Source organism: Anarrhichthys ocellatus, unplaced genomic scaffold, assembly GCF_004355925.1.
Source record: "Anarrhichthys ocellatus isolate YVR2014 unplaced genomic scaffold, GSC_Weel_1.0 scaffold120, whole genome shotgun sequence".
NCBI lineage: Eukaryota > Metazoa > Chordata > Actinopteri > Perciformes > Anarhichadidae > Anarrhichthys > Anarrhichthys ocellatus.
In genome coordinates, this window is record NW_022280150.1 from 258,733 (window position 1) to 271,205 (window position 12,473).

The window sequence follows — 12,473 nt, forward strand, 5'->3', positions numbered from 1 at the left end:
GACTCTACTTCTCTCTTGATTTATTACCTCAGTAAACATTGTAAACATGAGTTTATGGTCTCAATCTCTAGTTTCAAGTCTTCTTCAATACAGCATGATGTTCATTTAGTAAATTATGATCATTTAGAGTCAAATAGACCATAAAGCAGAATATGCTTTGGGGGGGCTTACTGTGACAGGTCGCTGATGTTACCAGAGATGTATACGAAGTCCCTACGTCACTCTTCCACATTCCAAATATGGTCAATTCTGTTTGGTTGCGAAAAAAACAAAATGGCGACGGCCGTAATCAAAACGGCAGTCCATAAACACAATGGGTGACGTCACGATGACTACGTCCACTTCTTATATACAGTCTATCATTAGCACACTGTTCCCCATGGTTTACAACACCTTGCCAACAGCCCAGCCTTCATCTCACTGCGTGGGAGCCATTGATGGATGCCACATCCGCATCGAGGCCCATTGTTCTGATAATCTATTATCCTGAAACCCCAATAATCAGAAGAATGTCCCATTGGACCCAAAACCCATTTGTTAGCATCCAGGAAGGTCCAAAGACTTCCTCATAAAAATTGTTTGTTTTCATGAACAGCGAATGATAAAGGAGATTAGAAGGGAAGCATTTAGAAGATTTGACCAGCTCTTATCATGACTTAGATACTTTTGGTTCAAAAGACTTGACCACTTGTAACCATATAACACTACATAGTGAAGATGGAGTCAAGGGACTAGTGTTTGAAAGTAGCCCCGGTTTGATACACATGTACAGTAGATCGTACACTGCTTCTGCAACTGTCAATGTCTCTCTGTACTTGTTCCTTGCAAATGAATAACTTCGAAAAAAGAAATGCATGACAAAATGATATGAAACTTTCACTTACTAGAACTAGATTAAAATGTCTTAAAGTTTTTTTTACTAAAAGTAACAATGATTCAATGGCTAAAAATGTGACAAATGAATATACATGTGAAGAATGTGTTGATTCTGATTCAATTAATGAATCAAAATGAACACTATCACAAATAGTAAAAGTCACAATAACTGGAAGCTGCTGATGGTAATACTAATTATAAGAGTAGCAGTGCTAAAAGCTGCAGTAGCATTGGTAATAATGGCACTACAGAGTGAAATGACACTCAGGGTGACATGTGAGCAATATGAGCTGGTGCCCCCCCCCCCCCCCCCCACACACCTGCTCATAGCAGAGCTAGCAACTGCTTGAGCCGCTGAGATTTACGGTGACAGTGTGTAGAAATAAACCACGCACACTTATGTCTGCATAGCACCAACTCACTGTGATATAATGTTGTTTCAGAGAAAATGCTCTTCCTTTAAAATGCATTGAAATTGTGTTGTTTTAATAGTGTTTAATTACTAATATTACATTTGATTCAACAATAAATCCAGCTCAGTAATTCTCAAGTCCAGTCCCACGTTTTGCAAACGTTTTGCAAACATTGCAAACAAAACATTTTGCAAAACAAGTGTCAGTATCTTGAGAAAAAGAAAAAGCTAGCAGATTGCAATGCTGTAATCATAAATGTTGTTTTTCTTGTTAAAAAATATTCATCTTATATAAGTATTTATAATCTATCATGCACTATATTTCCAATCTGTGATCATTCAAATGGGAGCTTTTTATTGATTCCCTCTTGACACACACGACAACTTTGTACGGAGCTCCAGGCATCAATCACACTGCAAACTTCAGCAGGATTATGCAACTTGCCCCTTTAACAGCATCGACAGTTGACAGCAGCGGATCAACAGATGTCTCATCTGGACTTGTTCAGTGAAAGCTGACACATGTGCTGCAGTACACATGCACATAAAGGCCGACCACGCACGAGATATGTCTCCTACATGGTGCCAATGATAGCCATGTGACAGCTGTTTCTAGAGAGAGTTGGACGATGTATAAACTATACCTACACTGAGAATGGTATAACCTCTTTTAAAATGATGAATGTTTTGAGGAACGAAATGAACAAAGCTCTGTAAAAACAATATGCCCTTTCTTATCAAATGGCTTAAAGGAACAGTGTGTAGAATTTAGTGGCATCTAATGGTGAGGTCGTAGATTGCATGCAACTTTATACCCCTCCACTCACCCCTCCCTTTCCAAGTGTCCTTTCCAAGTATGTCTGAGAACTAGGGTTTCCTTCAGGTAACGAAAAAGCATGTAAAGTTCTCTCTAGATCCAGTGTTTTGTTTTGCCCATTCTGGGCTAGTCTTCCGACCAGACGTCAACCTCTGGTTTTGCCGAGTGAAGCCGATGTGGAAGTGTCTTAAACTTGCATTCTCTCTACTGACCAGCAGGGGGCGACTCCTCTGGTTGCAAAAATAACTGCAATTGTATAGAAGTCTATGAGAAAATGACTACTTCTCTCTTGATGTATTACCTCAGTAAACATTGTAAACATGAGTTTATGGTCTCAGTCTCTAGTTTCAAGTCTTCTTCAATACAGCATGATGTTCATTTAGTAGATTATGATCCATTTACAGTCAAATATACCATAAAGCGGGGTATGCTTTAGGGCGGGGCTTACTGAGATTGACAGGTCGCTGCAGCTACCAGAGCCGTGAATCGAGTCTCTACGTCACTCCTCCGCATTCCAAATATGGTAACTTCTGTTCATTGGTTGCAAAAAGCCAAGATGGCGATGGCCGTAATCGAAGATGGCGACGCCGAACATCGAGGCTTCATAACGGCAGTCCACAAACCAATGAGTGACGTCACGATGACTACATCAACTTCTTATATACAGTTACTGTTATACTGGTATACTGTTAGCTCCTAGCCACCGGCTCAGCAATCCTAGGTATGCTCTGAATCTAGTCCCTTTAATACACTTCATCTGGTTCATCCAGATTTGTTTCCTCCTTCCTGTTGCCCTTGCCTGAGCTGGGGCTGTAACACAAAAAAAAGAGAGGCAGTCAGCTCTATTGTTAACACAATTCACAACACATGAATCAGCACCAAAGACGATAAATGTCCTTACACATACTGCATTGTTTACTGTACATAACCTGTCACCTCCAAGCTCCCATAAGGTAACAGAACACACAGAAGATTATACGTGGCAGATCGTGATGGGCCAGACACCAACCAGTACTCCTCAGCTGAAACAACCTGCCGATACTTGACTCCAGATTTTTCTGTGTAAAATACAGTACGTCCTATGGTAGAACTCAATGCAGCCCATTTGTTGAACCTCCAAGTCGACTCTAAAGACCCACTTGGGTGTGGGCCAGAAACAATGGCATTTTACATCATTAGAGTGCGCTGAGTTTGTATGGCGTGATTATATTGCTGTGATGCTGTAGATCAGGGCAGAAGTTACACAGCTAGAATTACTCTCTCTCTGCTTGTTTTCCGTTCACCAACTGTTTCTTTTAGGGGTTCCTGTGAGGATCTGCTACTGCACACAGACACTACCTTCAGTGTTAAAAGGTGTGTTGTTATATATGAAACATGTCATTAATATTTTCATAATATGATAGACTGGACTGAAATTTAGTTGGAATTGATTTTAATTCCACACACAACAGTTACTGAGGAGGGGCAAGAGATCACAGGCTCAAAAGTGAGTTGCAGAGGGCCCAACTGGGCCAATTCAGCCAAACCAAGTTTCAACCAACAGGTACCTAAACAATACATACTGTATATACTTACCTCTTCATTTGTCACAAATATCACCTGTAATAAAAATATCCTGTATTTGTAGTTGATAAGTTTCATAAAATTGGTATCATTATCACCTGGCTGAAACAACCACACTGTTCTGGACAATACACCCAGCCTCTCACATTCTCCAGTTAAAACAAAATGGTGGACACACAGATATGAACCCAGACCTGCTGAGTCAACTTAACTTAACCCTTTGATACACAACATGGGTCAAAAGTGACCCGACAGAGTTTTAGTTAAGTGTGTGATAGGGGCGTGGTTTAAGTGGGAGAGAGGGGCGTGATTTAAGTATGTGTGTGGTATGGGCGTGGTTTAGGTGTGTGAGGTCCGTGGTTTATGTGGGTGTGAGAGGGGGTGGTTTAAGTGTGTGAGAGGGTGTGGTTTAAGTTCAAGATCAGTGTTATCGGTTGTATGGTGTATGTTATGTGTGAGTGTGACAAAGTAAACATTTCATATATTAAATGTGTAATTCTTTGGTCCAAATCACTGCTAAAATAATAATTTTTAACAAAATCATTCTTATAAACATATTATATTATAATATGTTTTATCACATTTACACACATGGGTCATTTTTGACCCATGTGTGTAAACTTGATATAGTAATACAAAAACTATTTTAGTTCATAAATGAAGAAAGGAAAAATTAAAATAAGGATTTGTGGTAATCAAAAACAAGATATTTAATGAATACTTTGAATATTAAATGATGAAATATATTGATTTCCAAAAATATAGCAAGGAAACCCTCAGCCGTGCATGAAATAACATTGTAGGTCAATACGGGTCATTTTTGACCCATGTTGTGCCTTAGAAGGGGTTTGCATAGCTTGTGTATCAAAGGGTTAAATACCTAAATTGTCAATGTTTGACATAATGTGAAACTTGAATCAATGTGGTATCATGTGGCAAAACTTGATGGATAAAGAGGGTACATGTATTTTCCCCCACAGGACACACAATAACACCTTTGATTGTCTGTCACTGTAAAGACACAGTGGCAGCACTGATTCTGCTTTAATGTCAGTGAGACCACTCGTCTAGTGTTATTTCAATCAGGAGAGACAAGTGAATGATTAGTAGTTAACATTTATTATGACAGATGATGCGTTACACAGAAATTCTTTGGCGCTTGAACTGAACGAGGAGTTTTGTGATCGAATTACATTACATTACAGTCATTTAGCAGACGCTTTTATCCAAAGCGACTTACAATTCAGATTCTATTCTATCACATACACCGTAGGAACAGCTACGGGAGCAATTTTGGGGTTAAGTGCTCAAGGACACTTGTACGCAGGTTAGATGGCCAAGGCGACTTGTTTAGCTTCCAGTTCACTTTTTGTTCTTCATCTACTCCTGTTTACTGGCATATTACAGCCATGTGTACTTGAATGCAAGGCGGTATTCTGCAGATGCCCCTTTTGCAAATGACCAGAGTTACCTATTCCTAATCAGAAACACATATAGCTACAAACAGCATGTCGACCCAAATGCGGTAAACCGATTACTGGAGATGACAACATTTTCAACGGGATGCCACAAGATAAATAAGAGGTGGAGAAGCTGATATGAAATAAAGGCCCAACACGCATCATGCAACCTCTGATCTCAGTGCTATGGTCAGAGAGTATAAAAGCTCAAAAACGTGACATGACTGGAATGCAAAATGTCACATTCTACGAAGCAATCCCATACCTGTAATGCTAATGTTAAAGAAAAGAGTTCACATGTTCACTTACTTTGAGTCAAAGATGCACCTGGGTTTGGAAGTGATCTGGAAGACCATGTGTACAAGTTTATTGAACCTAACAAGCCAGATGCCTGACATGACGTGGCGACTAAAAAAGTGTTTGCTTAATCTGGTTTTATCAGACTGATGATGACACACTGAAAAGTAGTCTTCCCATGAGCAGGTTACAGGCCATGATGCAAGATATGTTGACGTCAGCATTACCAGAAAAATAAACAGACAGATCTGAAACACATGAGTTTGAAGTTCTGTGTTTGGCTTAATTTGCTTTGCAGTGCAGGACTCTTCCTATTTTTTTTTGGTGTAGGGAAACCTGCCATTATCAGATATCAGAAAAGAAACAACTAGAAACGTTTTATGGGTGATTGCTTAAACTGTTCTACACAGATCAAATGATGACCTGAAGAACAAAGATTACCCAACATATAAGCAGTTCTACAAAATCGTAAGTGGGACTTTGCAGTGCGAGCAATGGTTGAATTCAACAGGAGAGAATATGAAGGAAATGGCAAACCAATCCCATTGAACCTGGAACAGATTCAACAGCGATGCCCAATTCTTAATGTGTGGAACACTTTTGCAGCAGAGGTTGAAGTGGATCGTTTGGAGTGCGTCACCCAGCAAGAAGTCATGAACCCCAATGAGTTAAGCCTGGACTTTGTCAGAAAATTTTACCAAAGCCTCAAGAAAATGCAAGCTTATATTACATATTTCACACGAAGCGTGAATTGGTGCCTCAAGCATGTTCTTAGCCACAAAATCTTCTACTTTGTCACTGGTTGTGGAAAGTCCCATATCAAGATTCTGAGCCAACTCCCCAGATCCCGTGACCAAGCAGACACGTCCGTGCCTGCCATGCTACTGACTATATTTACTGGTAATGTAGCTTTTGAACATCTCTAGAAAAAAACCTTGCCCTCCATTTTTAAACTTCCAAGGAATTTGAAACCACCATATGAAGGACTGGACGAAGTGAGAGCAACACTATCAAATCCTCGTAAAAGATAAAATATCCATGGTTTCAAAAGAGATATTTGGAGATTTCAGCAGATCAATGGCAACAAGGAGAGGAGGCTTTTACCAACTGCCAGCCCTTGAAGCCAACCCACTCTATGTGAATGAGAAGGGCATGCTCTGAAAAGACAACTGTCAGAGATCTTGTGCTAGAAAGATGATCTTGCTTTTGGAAAAACATGCTCTTAGCAACAATGACAGAGCTTTACACACCCAGTCCACATAATTCCCTGCATATATTTGCAACAAACAAAGGTGTTGATTAGCACATTTCTGCAACCCTAGCTTCCCTCCATTCTGATGTTAACATTCAGGCAGACGACTATAAAGAAGACCTCTGAACAGGGCAAATGGTGATCAGAGAATTCATCAAAGGCAAGAAAAAGAGACAGACCTGACAATGTACAAACCGTTTTGCTGATTAAGAATCTGGATGTCGAGGATGGACAGTAACAGTACGTTGGTCAGGAGGGACAGGGAGGGTCTGTTGCCATCTGTGGTGGAAAGAAAATCCTATACCCGCTTTGCGTGAGTCTTTTACTGCTGAAATGAATAATACCAAAAACCAGAGGTTGTCTTTTAAGTATTTATTCTCTGCGCTGAGAAGGTTCAATCATCACAACAGAATGCGTACAGTCTCAGTGACGAAGAACCTCGAAAAAAGTGAACAAGCTTTCTTTATACAGAATGAGCAAAGGTTGCTCATGTTACAGACATTTCGGTCTCAGACTGATAGGAACAACAATGAAAAACAAACGGCCAGCAACCAAAACAAGCGGCCCAAAGGCCTTGGTGCTGGAACATTCTCATACAACACAGTTAGTTATCTTAGGTGCAGGCAAGGGAGAATTCTTCTTCTGCACAACAGAGACACGGCGAAGTTCAACAAAGTGCAGAGCAAAATTACTTATGCATGAATACAATATACTAAGTAGAAAATGACCATTACATACCTCAAGCTCAGGTTTGTGTTGTTGCTGTGGACATTGAACATTTTGTAGCAGTGTGTTGTTTAAAAAGGCCGGTCAGTGATCTGTGTGCATTGTTGCAGCTTCTTCTTCGGGGCCCCGTACTGCATGTTGCCGTTCCACCTTGGGAGTCTAAACTGGGCTCACAAACTGACAGGCTGATGAATTCAAAGAAGGAATACCCTGAGTACTGTCATGCAAAGGCATGTGAACAGGCTTTTAATTTCAACAAAACTTCTTAGAATCAAAACAAAGTTGTTGTACGGGCTGTTACGAATCCGTCCGTTGGGACAGCCCACACCTCACAAATTCTAAAAATAACTGTTGGACATTTATTAATGACTAGAAATGAACTGGTGGTGATTTATGCTGTATGCCTTGCTTTATGAACAGTTTAAACGGACAGGCCGGGAACACCATAATAGGAAATAAGGAACAAACAGAGGGGGGTTAAATTGTAAGGTCATTACTGCTTCAATGTTGTTGTCGAAACGATGAGCTGACTAAATGCCTCAAAGATTGTTCGCTTAACTCATCAAATGAAGTCGGTAAAGAGTGAGACGATGATGAGAACCTGTAGTTCACAATGGATCGGACTTGACAAAGTCTGGTGGATATGACAAATTTGAGTTTATGACGCACGACAAACTGCTTTGACGCCTTCACTTAGACTTTGTTTCAATTTTTGGAGCTTTAAGTGAAGACCCAGCGACCATTCATTCATATAACAATGATTTAAAAGATGAGGCGTTAAGGGGTATCTGTAATTTAAATGTTGCCTAAAAAGCGAGCTTTCCTTTGGCATTTCAAATCTGATGCCTGCAGCGCACCAAGGGAGCATCAATTGACAGGCATCAAATGAGGCGTCATTTATCGCTTTTCAGTGCGTTTAGCCCGTTAGAGTGAGTCAACAAGTTCTAAGTCGGGACAACTCAACAAATAAATCTTAAGAAGTTCAAAGAAGTTCAATCTTAAGAACTCCAAAAAATATTGGTTTGTTGACATGAGATTTGTTTTCTCAACTTTTTCTTTTTCACAGTGCATGTACGTACATAAAAACACACACACACAAACACACGCACACACACACATACACAAGGTTACAAGGTAACCAAAGACGGTTCTCACAGTAGAGCTGTAATGACACAAGGAGTTGTTGCAAGAGTGGGTGAAATAGAGTAGTGTGTGTGGTGTGTGTGTGTGTGGTGTGTGTGTGCGTGCGTGCGTGCGTGCGTGCGTGCGTGTGTGTGGTGTGTGTGCGTGCGTGCGTGTGTGTGTGTGTCTCTGTGTGTGTGTGTGAATGTAGACACCCTGAGACAGGACGATAGAGTGGGTAAAGTGGGAGTATCACAAGGTCAACAGCTGCTGGTGTGACCAGCAACAGGTGCTCCAAGGTAAACCAGAGGTACACCAGTAAGACACACAGGCCATCAGAGAGTGACACACATTTAGTCAGATATGTCTTTGCTGATACCTTCACCTATTGTAGGTCCCGACAAAACAACTACTGCAGCGATAAAGTTCATTTTAAGTTGGTGGTCTGTAAAGCATAAAACATTTTAACTCTGGCAAGTAGGCTATGCAGATAAACAAATAAATATTGAAACTAATGATCAGAAGGACGGGACAGATTATTCAAAAGTAGGCGGTCAAGGTGAACAGACAGAAACATAGAAAGACTGACTGACCAAATGGCTACCATGATAGCATGGCTGGCAACAGGGGACGGGGACATTTATTTATAGCAACATTACAAGTTTCCACCACGCAGGCCAGAGACCCTGGAAACACATCTATCGCAGCTATCAACCGCTGCGCTTATCGTCACACAAGTGCCAAAGCTGCTCTGTCTGCATCAGCTTACGAAACCCTGCATGGACCAAGACCCTCACCGTCTCGAATCCCGCCTGATCTGGGGTATTCAAAAGAGTGCTAACCTTATGCTCCACTCTGAACACAAAAGCCAACAAACTTTAGGAGGATTATGCAATTCATATAGTGTACATTTATATTACTGAGGATGAATACATCAAAATCTTCCATATTCCCCAATAGCTGTATTAATTGCTTCTGTGTTCGTGATGTCACTCCCATACACCGCATTGCCATGGAGCCTATTATTGGTGTGGAGCACTGCAGCAACAATCCACCATTGTCACATAGATGATTATTCTGATTGTTCCAGCTCTAGAAAGATGTTTAAGCAAACTGAAATACTCGAACACAAGACGCCATGTTTACGTCTACACAAAATGTCACCTGATTTAGAAACGTTGGGTCATGAAAACAGTATTCTGTATTGTTTCGTTTTTAAAGTCCGTTTTTCGTTTTGTATCAGTTTATCAAGCAAACATGTTTGTGGGGCGACTACTTTCAGCTGTAGATAACATTTGGTGGTTTAAAGGTGTAACATTTTAAATTCCCAGCATTAATATAGCAGCAAACTATTTGCTATGTAAAGATAAAACAAGATATAATGGTGTCCTGAGCAGAGATATACAATATATTTATATATATATATATATATATAGCTATGAAATTGTTGGATGTCTGCATGGAGGCGATAGTGAGGTGCTAAAATGGCAGGGCTCACTCAGCCATGGTGATATGGAGCAAAAATACATACTTATTAAAACAAACTAAAGAAAGAAATGTCTCGGAAAAAAATAAGGAAAGACAATCTCCCTGCTTTCGATTAGAGTTAATACGAGTGGAAAATAAACAGCGAGGGGCTGTGAACCAGATTTCCATAACCTCTCGGGGCTCCCGACCTCTGACTAGAAGGATGAAGGAGTCCATAAGTATGACACGGATCATGTTTCTATAAACTGAAATAAAGACCAGGACTTAAAGCCTGTTCCAGACTGATCGTACTAACAGACCACCATGCCCGTTGATAACCACCACGACTTGCTGCTGCTCCACTTTCCTAACTTAGGATCTCGGAAAATTGCTCTTCATACTTGTCAACTCTAATATCTTGAACATTTTCACAAGCCTCTTTTGTTTTGATTGCTGCAGTCAGGAGCACGTCGAAACTGTCAAGTGTACTTATAAAGACACGTCTCTCCACCGGGGTCTGTTTTAACCTTCAGTATAGTGTTGCAGAGTTGAGAATGTTGCCAGGCATTGCCTTTTTTTGTTTTTTTGTTTTTTTGAAAGCCCTAAAAGTAACAAAGACATGAACTGGACCTTTTTGGTTCTGTCTCTTTAACCCATGCTTCCACCTGGTGGAGTGATTGTGAACTGCCACTGAGAGTCCTGTCAAGTACTGTGAATCAGTGTTGGCGTCACACCAGCCTTTCTCAAGGACACTGTTAGGCAGATCTTTAGTGTAAACGCCCGGAGTTCCTGAAGCCTCAACAGAAAAGTTTCCCATCAAGCTATCGTGATGTTTATTCGTCAACAGCCAGTGCTGCATTCTGTACAAAGTCAGTAAGCTGTTTGCTTGTCCATTTACTGCATGTTATTCGGTTTCTATACTGCTAATGCGGTCACCCTACGGAGGTGACTTCCCTTTATCCTCGGGCATATTACATACCGACTTACACCGCTTTGTGTTGCACCCCATACAGCAATGACTACATTAAGATGCTCGTATCTGTATCAACTGTGTCGCTGGCTGCCGTGCTGCTGGATTTAGCTTTTCCATCCCATCACCACTAATGGGAAAACAGAGAGTGGCAATTTGACCCCTGCTCCAAATTGATGTCAGACTTTATCATCATCATTGTTTTTGTTTTACATAAAGCTGCTGTTCTGATATATTTTTTATTAACAATGTGTATTATGTAAAGCAATTTCATCAATACATCCTCGTCATAATTTGTTCTTTTTTTATAAGAATATATATATATACTTTTTTTAAAGTACCTATATAAACATAAACAAAATGTCTTTATTTAAAAATAAATAAATAAAGTACCTATATATACGTACATATATATATATATATATGAGTACAAACAGGGTATTGTGCATTTAAGCACAGTCGATGATGAATGTGACCATGTAATGTATATATAATGGATAGTAAAGTGTACGTATTGTAAAGATTCATAGAAGTGCAGATGAATAAAAGATATGTGGAATGTTGGGCTTTTCCATCTTCCATGTTAAACTGACAAGTTTTTCGATGAAAACGCTCATTCTTAGCTAACAGCACTTGCATTGCTGCTTGTTGCCACACCACCACCACCAGCTTTCTACAAGCTGTCATTCCCAACCTGACGGACCTGTTTTTTCTGGGGATGCAGTTTGACACAGAAGCCGAGTATTAAAGTCAGGCTTTTGAAAGTATTGAACATGCATCGCATTTCATATCACGTTTGGGGACCGCACAAAATGTTTCTGCGGCTGCTTATTGGCCTGCGGACCGCACTTTGAGGAACTATGCATCAGATTTATTGACTCAGAAAAGAAGTAAGATACTTAAAAGAGCTGTGTGTAGGATTGAGTGGCATCTAGTGGTGAAGTTCCAGATTGCATCCAACTGAAAATACCCCTCCGCTCACTCTTTCCTGTCCAAGCGTGTCAGAGAGCTAAGATGGCCTTGAGGTCATGTGAAAACACTACAGACTCTCTAGAGCCAATGTTCGGTTTGTCTGTTAAATACTATAGAAGTAGCTTGGAGTGCTAGTAGAACAACATGAACAGAATTTACTAACACAGAGGGCAAAAGCAAGGCCACAACCTCTTCTATACATCCATGATCTGTGGTCTATTTTCGAGGTCCTAGACTTGAAAGAAATTTGAGATTGTTCTTAAAATCTTTTATTTTTATTTTTATAGCTTTCATTTGTGTCCAGTGCTCACTTTATGTTCCTTTGGGAAAAAAAATAAGTAAATAGTTAAAGTATAGTTATGCACATTGATAATAATTTATTGTTCTGGAGATGGATAAAAGTTATGACAATAGAGTAAAACATAGTTTAGTTTTACTTTTGGACGACATTTTAAAGACGGATGTTTTACTGTCGTCCTTTCATGACACCGCGGTCGCCTTCCGTCCAAAATGGCGGAGGCGTAGCTCTGCGGCTGTGC